At 43.1% G+C, this 10,898-nt stretch overlaps 1 protein-coding gene across 2 annotated transcripts in view; it reads left to right on the top strand.

Moving 5' to 3' along the window:
- The first annotated feature begins 1,292 nt into the window (after positions 1–1,292).
- The window catches only part of rara (retinoic acid receptor alpha), a 541,920-nt gene continuing 532,314 nt past the window's right edge, over positions 1,293–10,898 (top strand). For both annotated transcript variants that reach the window (XM_033035045.1, XM_033035043.1), the window contains exon 1: positions 1,293–1,405. The gene's annotated coding sequence lies outside the window, so the exon portion shown is untranslated. The remainder of the gene's footprint in view (positions 1,406–10,898) is intronic.

Raw genomic sequence — 10,898 nt, 5'->3', positions numbered from 1 at the left:
TCAAAAGGAAATCGGGTAGGCACATTATACAGCATAGGAATGGCCATTTGGTCCACAATGTTTGTACCTTTCCTTGTACCTTCCGAAGAGCCCACCAGGGACTTTACTGAAAGTTAGACAGTTTTTTTATACCGGTACAGGTACTGTTCTGCTTCCAGCCCTGCTCCAGGCCAGAGTGGGGATTATAAAACCCTGCAGCCTGGGGTAATTTTACAGACACTACAATCTTGTATCTTGTGGTAATCTTCCGGGTACTAAACCCCTGCAACCCTGTGGTCGTCGTCTTATTGCGTATGGCGTGCACAGCCTAAAATTGTAGGTCAACTTGTTCTATATGTTTGTGCACGTCGGGCTGTTGATTGCATTAGTCGAAACAGGTGAAGGTTGCAATCTCCCACCCCACCCTGTGGTAATCTGACGGGCACTGGAACCCTGCAGCCTGGGTTAATCAAGTTAGGGGTAGGTACAAAACACTGCAACCCTGTGGTAATCTGACAGGCACTGAAAACAAAGAAACAGACATAGAAACATGGACAATAGGTGGTGGTGAAAATTGCCCAACGCATCACCGGTTCCTCGCTCCCCTCCATTGAGTCTGTTCAAAGCAAGCGTTGTCTGCGGAGGGCGCTCAGCATCGCCAAGGACTGCTCTCACCCCAACCATGGACTGTTTACCCTCCTACCATCCGGGAGGCGCTACAGGTCTCTCCGTTGCCGAACCAGCAGGTCCAGGAACAGCTTCTTCCCGGCGGCTGTCACTCTACTCAACAATGTACCTCGGTGACTGCCAATCACCCCCCACACTCCTCCCACAGGAAAAGCACTATGTCTGTATATATGCTAATGTAAATATTTATTCAAATCATATGCTATGTCGCTCTTCCAGGGAGATGCTAAATGCATTTTGTTGTCTCTGTACTGTACACGGACAATGACAATTAAAGTTGAATCTGATCTGAGGTGCAGGAGTAGGCCATTCAGCCCTTCGAGCCTGCACCGCCATTCAATATGATCATGGCTGATCATCCAACTCAGTATCCTGTACCTGCCTTCTCTCCATACCCCCTGATCCCTTTAGCCACAAGGGCCACATCTAACTCCCTCTTAAATATAGCCAATGAACTGTGGCCTCAACTACCTTCTGTGGCAGAGAGTTCCAGAGATTCACCACTCTCTGTGTGTGACAGCCTGTGGTATTCCTGGCGGCGCCAGCACCATCACCTGGCTGGGCTGGGCTGGGGCGGGTCAGGAGGCAGCTCCTAACCCGGCGGCCGGGCGTTAGGACCCAGCGGCGCCCGCAGCGAGCCGTTGGCGCCGGTGGTGGCGAAGTGTGTGTGTGTGTGTGTGGAGCCCGCGCGCCCGGTCGCAATCAGAACCAACCGCCGCCCGCCCGCATCTCCCCGACAGTGAGTAAAAGCAACGCCTCTGGCCCGCGTCCAGCCGCGCCGTTTGACCGCTCCTCTCTTCACCCCCCCCCCCCCTCAACCTCGGCAGCCGCAGCCCTGCTCCAGGCCAGAGAGGGCGGACGGGACTCGCCGCCGAGAGAAGGAGGCAGGGAAAAGGCAAATGGAGAGGCGGGGCTGCCGGGGAGCATCAGGCGGGGCCTCGGGGCTCCGTGAGGCGGCGGCGGCGAGGGGAGGGGAGGGGAGGGGGGGAGTTTGCCCGCTCGACCCGACCCGGCCCGGCCACGCTGCTCCCGGGCCACCCCCCCTCACCCCACCCCCCCTGGAAGCTGACCAGACACGCTTGGCATCAAATAATCAAATACCCTTTGATGTGTTCAGTTCACACTCTTATTATTTACACAGTTTACCTGACAGTTAATCAACATGTGCAAATATTTACAGTTGCAGTCCAAACATTGTCATCCTTCTGCGTGAAGTCACTTAAACTAGTTTGAGCTGAACGCAATTGTTTTTGGAACTGGTGGTTTCGGTTTGTTTTGAAAGTTTTTTTTTTCGTTTTGCACCTTTACTCCTAAAGATGCAAAACATTGACCCTTCTGCATCGTTACTCCTAAAGATGCAAAACACTGACCCTGAAGGGTCTCGACCCGAAACGTCACCCCCATTCCTTCTCTCCAGAGATGCTGCCTGTCCCGCTAAATTACTCCAGCTTTTTGTGTCTTTAAACGATAAACAATAGAATCTTTAATGGTGGTCTAAATCTAGAAGATATTCACACCTCCTAGATCAGGAAATACTAATGTGGAGATGTTGGCTCAACAAAATGGTAAAATCAATAATAATCAATAATGCATAATCTGGTTTCTACCCTATACATCACCTATTCCTTTTCTCCAGAGATGCTGCCTGACCTGATGAGTTACTCCAGCATTTTGCTTCTATAATCAAAACTATTGCATTTCACTTGTTTTTTGTTTGGATAAATTCAAACATTCTGTGGTGTTTTATGATAGTATGCAATGTGACAATAAACTTAACTAAACTTGTAAAAATCATGGATATATAGAGATCACCTTAACCTCGTTCCATGATGGATCAGGCATGGACCTAAGTTTGTATTTTGAAGAAGGCTAGAGAAGTTATTGTCATTATTTGGGCTGCCGTTATACATTTATTCAATTCAATTCAATTCAATTCAATTCAACTTTAATGTCATTGCACAAATACAAGTATGGGTACAACGAAATGCAGTTTAGCGTCAGTCCGTAGTAGTAGTTCAATATAGAAATAAAAATACAGAATAATCAAACAATGTGGACGGAGGGACTGGAGAAATCTATTGGCGGGACTCCGAGTTCAGCAATGTGATGGTATTATTGTAGAAGCTGTTCCTCATCCTACTAGTACGAGACCTGAGGCTGGGTTTAGATGGACTGAAGACATTGATGACTTTGACCTAATGAAAGGCATTCCATAAATGTAGTTCTAGCTGTCCAGGTTGGAGACTTAGTCCAGGGTTGCTATAGGGAAGATTTTGTTAAGTTGGAAAGAGTGCAGAGAGGATTTACGAGGATGTTGCCAGGACTTGAGGGCCTGAGCTATAGGGAGTGGTTGGGCAGGCTATGACTTTATTCCTTTGAGTTCAGCATGATGAGGGGTGATCTTAGAGAGGTGTAAAGATCATGAGAAGAATAGATAGGCTCGATGTACAGAGTCTTTTTCCGAGAATAAGGAAATCAAGAACCAGAGGACAGGTTTTAGGTGAGATGGGAAAAGATTTAATAGGAACGTGAGGAGCATCTTTTTCACACAGAGGGTAGTGGGCATATGGAACGAACTGCCAGAGGGGGTAATTGAAGCAGGTACTATCACAACATTTAAAAAATAGGTTTTGAGTGATATGGGCCAAATGCGGGCAGGTAGTACCAGTGTAGATGAGGCAATTTGATTGATTTGGGCAGAAAGGCTTGTTTCCATGCTGTATGACTCTTTCATTTATCCATGGATGTACCCATTTTCCCGAGCTTCGCCAAAGTGTTTCATTTGTAGATCTTGGAGTCAAACCCAATTGTGTTCCCAGTTCTTTATCATGAATGTCATTGACTTAAGGGCCTGTCCCACGAGCATGCGACCTACATGCGGCAAGCGCGACCTAAAGGGCCGGTCCCACCAGCATGCGGCAAGTGCGACCTAACGTGGTCGCTTGAGTCGTACGGCATGCGGCAAGCGCGACCAAACCAGAAGCGGGAGCCGCGCGGAGGTCGAGTGAGTGACACGGCATTGAGGCGGCTGTCACTCGCCGTTGCCGCGCGGAATTTTTAAACACGGTCAGTTTTTCTGAGCCCTGCGCGATGTCGGGACCAGCTCCGCACAACTCCATACAGCTCCAGCGATCGAAGTGGGACCGGCCCCGCGAGGCTGTACGGCTCAAGCAACCACGTTAGGTCGCACTTGCCTCATGCAGGTGCATGCTGGTGGGACCGGCCCTTTAGGTCGTGCTTGCCGCATGCAGGTCGCATGCTCGTGGGACAGGCCCTTAACAATGAGCACCTAGAATGTTGCTGTTCATTAAACAGTGAACACTGTTTATTGAGCATAGAAAGCATTGAGTAGTGTGTCATGCAGAACACGGATCATGGAAAAGCCATGTGGAAGCTCGAAGGTTTCATCTTTGTCCTTTGAAACTCGGACTCAAATGTCATTAGAAACGGAAATAGTGCCGGAGGATTGGCGTACTGCGCATGTTGTTCCATTGTTTAAAAAGGGGTCTAAGAGTAAACCTAGCAATTATAGACCTGTTAGTTTGACGTCAGTGGTGGGCAAATTAATGGAAAGGATACTTAGAGATAATATATATAAGCATCTGGATAAACAGGGTCTGATTAGGAACAGTCAACATGGATTTGTGCCTGGAAGGTCATGTTTGACTAATCTTCTTGAATTTTTTGAAGAGGTTACTCGGGAAATTGATGAGGGTAAAGCAGTGGATGTTGTATATATGGACTTCAGTAAGGCCTTTGACAAGGTTCCTCATGGAAGGTTGGTTAAGACGGTTCAATGGTTGGGCATTAATGGTGGAGTAGCAAGATGGATTCAACAGTGGCTGAATGGGAGATGCCAGAGAGTATTGGTGGATGGTTGTTTGTCAGGTTGGAGGCCAGTGACTAGTGGGGTGCCACAGGGATCTGTGTTGGGTCCACTGTTGTTTGTCATGTACATCAATGATCTGGATGGTGGTGTGGTAAATTGGATTAGTAAGTATGCAGATGATACTAAGATAGGTGGGGTTGTGGATAATGAAGTAGATTTTCAAAGTCTACAGAGAGATTTATGCCAGTTGGAAGAGTGGACTGAAAGATGGCAGATGGAGTTTAATGCTGATAAATGTGAGGTGCTACATCTTGGCAGGACAAATCAAAATAGGACGTACATGGTAAATGGTAGGGAATTGAAGAATGCAGGTGAACAGAGGGATCTGGGAATAACTGTGCACAGTTCCCTGAAAGTGGAATCTCATGTAGATAGGGTGGTAAAGAAAGCTTTTGGTGTGCTGGCCTTCATAAATCAGAGCATTGAGTATAGAAGTTGGGATGTAATGTTAAAATTGTACAAGGCATTGGTGAGGCCAATTCTGGAGTATGGGGTACAATTTTGGTCGCCTGATTATAGGAAGGATGTCAACAAAATAGAGAGAGTACAGAGGAGATTTACTAGAATGTTGCCTGGGTTTCAGCAACTAAGTTACAGAGAAAGGTTGAACAAGTTAGGGCTTTATTCTTTGGAGCGCAGAAGGTTAAGGGGGGACTTGATAGAGGTCTTTAAAATGATGAGAGGGATAGACAGAGTTGACGTGGATAAGCTTTTCCCACTGAGAGTAGGGAAGATTCAAACAAGGGGACATGACTTGAGAATTAAGGGACAGAAGTTTAGGGGTAACATGAGGGGGAACTTCTTTACTCAGAGAGTGGTGGCTGTGTGGAATGAGCTTCCAGTGAAGGTGGTGCAGGCAGGTTCATTTTTATCATTTAAAAATAAATTGGATAGTTATATGGACGGGAAAGGAATGGAGGGTTATGGTCTGAGCGCAGGTATATGGGACTAGGGGAGAATACGTGTTCAGCACGGACTGGAAGGGTCGAGATGGCCTGTTTCCGTGCTGTAATTGTTATATGGTTATATGGTAGTGCATTGAATTATCTGGATGTGAGTGGTAGTGGCCGATGGATGGGTTGGAGAGGAGGTACTGATCTTAATCTATTGACCCCTGCTAGAAATGCTGGGGAGGGGAGGGAGGCGGGGGGGGGGGGCACAAAACTGGGAGAGAGGAGAGGCAGGACAGGGTCTGAAGAAAGGTCTCAACCGGAAACGTCGCCTATCCCTTTTCTCCAAGGGGTGCTGCCTGACCCACTGAGTTACTCCAGCTTTTCGTGCATATCCTCAGTGGCAGGTAATAGGCGCACACAGGCAATGTGGTTTGATAGGCAGATGATTGGAACAAAATTCAGAGATTAAAACATACGGTCAAATACAGAAGGATTGGAAAGTTACAAATTGTGAAGCCAGAGGAAGGAATGTAGGACGAGGGAGAATGGAGAAATAGGTGCGAATCCAGGATATGGTGGGGGGTGGGGGGGAGGTTTAATTAGAGGTGACCTAAAACCAGAGAATTCAAGCAGTTTGTATCTGATGTCCTTCATGGTTGAATAGCCTGTTGCTGATTGTTATTTGGACTGGCAGGTTGGATGCCAGTCTGAGTGAAATATTGGACCGCACAGCTCTTAACAAAAGTTTGGAGGGGTAAAGGTCCCTGGTGCTAACGTGTCGAAGATTAACCCCTGAATTTATTGTATGTAAATTGTTCTTAAAATAATTGAAGCCATTACTGTTCCATTTTCTAACAGCATCTGAGCCCTGCAGAGTTTAATGCCTCGTAATGAGTTGTAGATAATCTATTCTTCTCTGCATGAATTGCATCTGTGATAGAATTTCTCAACAACAGAATTATTTTCTCGATCATTCTTTTTTTGCAGCAAATAACATTGTGGCAATCTAAGCTTCAATGAACATGTGTGTGCATCAGTTATAAATGTTGTTATAGTTGATGGAGAAATGGACCTAGAAACAACTGTCTTTGTAAAATTCAACTTGTATATTATATCCACAGGTTAAAGGATTCTGGTAAATTGGTTAAAATTCTAACTTGAAGTCATCATTGAATTTGTCTGGTATATTGTGCACAGAATGGCAGCTGAACTTATCTACTACCTATTTATAGTTATGTAAAACAAATTGAACTGAAAGCACTCTGCATAGTTCCTGAGAATTAATATGTTAAAAGGTATTTTATATCTGCTTTATAACAATAATCTCTGAGATTGAATGACAGCTTTGTAATTGCTTCCAATTTTTTCATTAAACATGAAGTATTAAACATGGTTATTAAATAACAAGTTATTATACTTTTTTTTAAAGTATTCACCAATTCCTTTACCACATTATTTTACCTTATATTATCACCAGAGCTCCCATTTGCTCTTTTGTGCTTTACATCCTATCTCTGACCGTACTTTCTCTCCTTTCCTTCCTCTTTTGTACTATATCTCAATACCCTAACTTTTCTCAGATCTGATGAAAGGTCATTAACCTGAAATATTAATTTTCCTTTCTCTCTACACATGTGCTTGACCTGCTGAACATTGTCATTTTCTGTTTCAGGTTTCCCTCACCTGCAGTATTTTGCTTTTGGAAAGTTTTTTTTCAAAAATATTTTAAAAGGTTTTGCTGAAGCCCTAAAATCATATTTAATGTTCGATAAAAAAAAAAAATCTAATCTAATCTATGGTTGGAAGCATTTGCAGTGTTACAGGCTAGGGTACCATTTCAATGCAACGCCGGGAGAAGTTTGCATTATTTCTTTTGTCTTTTGGAGGCGGCTTTAAACTGTGGTCCTGTTAGGTGGATGTCACATGATTCTTGAAACCTGAAGAGTAGCAATTGAGGATCCTCTGTGTTCCAAGCCAAAGTTTTTCAGCAAACTAACCCCATTTGAATTAATTGTTCCTTTGTAACTTTGTGCTTTTTGTGGAACCTGACTTTGTGCAATTTAGCTGTAAGCCTAGGGTCACGGATGGAAAGTCATATATCCATGTTTTCTGAGGCAAAGAAGGATGGATTAAATTTCAAAGAAACTAATAAATAAGCAAAACTGCAGGAATTCAGTGTAAGTATTTCCATAGTTTAATGACAACATTAAATTAATATTTTTAATTCTCTGCCTTATGTAGTGTCTAATTGAGAGTGATTACAAGGCAGTAATCTCATTAAGGAGTTCAGATGTCACTGTTGGCAACAAAGCTGAGCTACTACTTTGATTACTGCGTGTATCCATTGTTTCTTACAAGTTTGGACTGAACAGAATAGATTTTGATTAGAATGGGTTATGATGTGCAGCTGGCCAGTATAGAACAACATGCAGACTTTATTAACCAGCATATGCAGTTCTTTGTTTCTACAATATATATGGGCTAATGTGAAATTTATGTTCGGCATTTGCAAAATCATTTAATTTCAGATTTGTCTGGTGGCTCAGCTGTTGGTGTGTGTGAAAGGTGATGATGTCTGCAAATATAGCTGCAAAATAATCTTTGACAGATTTTGACGTGAAAACCATAAAAAAAAATCTGTTCATTGAAATCAAACCCTTTCTGACTCGGGAATTTGGTCACACTGAGGGGAAATATCTCGATGGAAAGGAACATCATTTGTTTTGTAAATGTAATTAATGAGTTAGTAATCTAGCAAAGTTGTGTAAAATGTTGCCGCTTCATTTCGATTCTTCAATCTTAATGTGTGAACTTCAATTCAGAATGAGAGTGCTTCAAGTGGGGAGGAGGAGGCACGGTAGCGCAGCGGTAGAGTAGCTGCCTTACAGCAACAGAGACCCTGGCTACGGGTGCTGTCTGTACGGAGATTATGCGTTCTCCCCGTGACCAAGTGTGGTTTCTCCAGGTGCTCTGGTTTCCTCCCACACTCCAAAGACATACAGGTTTGTAGGTTAATTGGCTTCGGTAAAACTGTAAATTGTCTGTAGTGTGCAGGATAGTACAAGTGTACAGGGTGATAGCTGGTCAGCGTGGACCAGGTGTGCCAAAGGGCCTTTTTTGTGCTGTAACTCTAAACTAAACTACGTGGCAAAGTTTCATCTAATCTTGAGCCCATGGCTGTTCATCTGAAGCTTGTCGTGTTTCTAATGGGAATTTGGACCATGGTCAGAAGTAGAATCCCAGACTCTGTCAATTTAACTGTAGGGATATTGAGATCAATTGTTTCACGCGTTCCAGTAACAGAAACTGAACCCAAGACGTTTCTGGTCTGTTTCAGCTGTGCCTTGTATCACTCACCGCCTCGCTATAGATCAGAGGGCTGAGAATTTCAGATTTAGTTTTTAACCAGAGGAGGTGAAGGGATGTTTAAAAATGTGCTCAGTTACAGCAGGAGGGATGTTTTCATATAAAGTTGAGAACAAAGACCGGAGAAATGCATTTGTTGAGGGTGCTCTGTCAATAGTTCTGTCTGAACTCCATCCCGTACTACTCCGATAGCTTAAGACAGTTTGGCTGTGGTGAAAGGATTCCTGAATTTTACATTGGTCAGCAGAAAACTCTAATTTCAATATATACAGTTAAAGTTCTTCAGCTTCTGAAACTGGTGTCTCGGTACAGCATTAATGCAAAATCAGTATGTACTTCTTCACTTATCTCTTGCTTTTCCCTGTATCAAGTATGGTAACAGCGCTTTTGCACTGATTTAGAGGTCCCACCTCTTGATGGCTTAATCTTTGAATTAGGGCTGGCATTTCAGAGAAATTGAAGAAGAAATTAAACTAAGAAAGAGGGATCCCAAGCTGGTTACTTTCCTGGTTACGTGCACAGTGCAAGATCTTTTTGTGGCTAACTATTTTGCTTTGAATTAGCTCATTCAGTGTTCCTTGGATCTTCCTGATAAAGTTCATGTCGTAGGAGTAGAACTATGCCATTAGAGTCAATGATCGAGTCATTCAGTCATATCTGATCTATCCCTCGCAACCCCATTCGCCTGCCTTCTCCCCATAACCTTTGACACCTTTACTGATCAAAGTTTGTCAATCTCAGCTTTAAAAATACCCAATGACTTGGCCTCCACGGACTTCCACAGATTCTCCACCTTGTCATAAACATGTTTTGGACCCACGGAAGTCTTTTATCTCTTTATGAAAAAACAATATTTTAGCTTTATTGATTTCCTTTGCTAGATTTGTGGTATTCATGCGTGTTTATTTTCAATAATACTCAAAAATCAAATCACATTTTTTATTGTACAAGCTTGTCCTTTGAACTGAATATCTACCAGTTAATAAGGCCCTTGGCAGTTTTACACCACAGACTTGCATCTCCTAAGAACTGAATTGATGTGACCCAATGAGCCTGAAATTTAGGGAGAAAACATTATTATTGGTCTGACCCAGTCTTCAAGAGGAATGAAAGGGCACTGAATCATTCAATCGACCGTGTTATTTGTGTTAATGTTGATTTTATAAAATATTAGTTTATTTTGGGCATAATATTATGTTTGGTGTTCAAATAAGATTTCAATAAAGTGCACTTGTTGGCTACAAAAATTACTGTAATAATTGAGATACAGAATTTTCTGGAAGAGCTGTATCATTTTTGAGCTGAGGAAGTATTCAGTTTTGGAGACACAAGAAGCTGGAATCTAGTATGTTTGATGAATTCAACGGGTCGGGCAGCATCTGTGGAGGGAATGGACAAACGACATTCAGTTTTACCATTGACGATGCTGTGTGAACGTTAAGGTGATGAATAGAAGGAACCATGTATATCTTGTCAAGCCTATTGACTTAAGTGCCATTTTATTCAGTATCGCTGTAGTGCTAAGTGAATTCAACCTGTCTCTTTAAGGAAAGCACATTTGAGCATGGGAATGTTATGGCAGCACATCGAACACATGGCATCAAATTACACTCAATGCCAAAAAAATCACTGGAGAACATCTCATCCAGGTACTCCCTGTTTCAGCAAGTATGATTCCATGGTAGTGTAGGAGGCAACTGCAGATGATGGTTTATACTGAAGATAGACACAAAATGCTGGAGTAACTCAGCATGTCCAGGCAGCATCTCCATCTTCAGTCTGAAAAAGGATTCCGACCCGAAACACCACCTATTCTTTTTCTCCAGAGATGCTGTCTGACCCGTTGAGATACGCCAGCATTTTGTGTCTATCTTTGATTCAGCGGTGGTGTTTTTAAAATTATTTATTGTCAATTTTTATGTTCTTTTCCAGACAAAATTTAAATACCTGAAAAGCTCACTTTGTCTTTCGCTCCCCTTTTTAAGATATGCTACTTTTACACACATTCCCTTCAAATTTCTTTGGAATTTTGTTATTGCTGGTTTTGTGAATTTAATGATGGTGTTGTTGTTGTTGTTGTTTGT

Source organism: Amblyraja radiata, chromosome 16 (assembly GCF_010909765.2).
Source record: "Amblyraja radiata isolate CabotCenter1 chromosome 16, sAmbRad1.1.pri, whole genome shotgun sequence".
NCBI classification, from domain to species: Eukaryota; Metazoa; Chordata; class Chondrichthyes; order Rajiformes; family Rajidae; genus Amblyraja; species Amblyraja radiata.
Note: the sequence above shows the minus strand (reverse complement) of the source record. Positions and strands in the feature narration are given on the sequence as shown.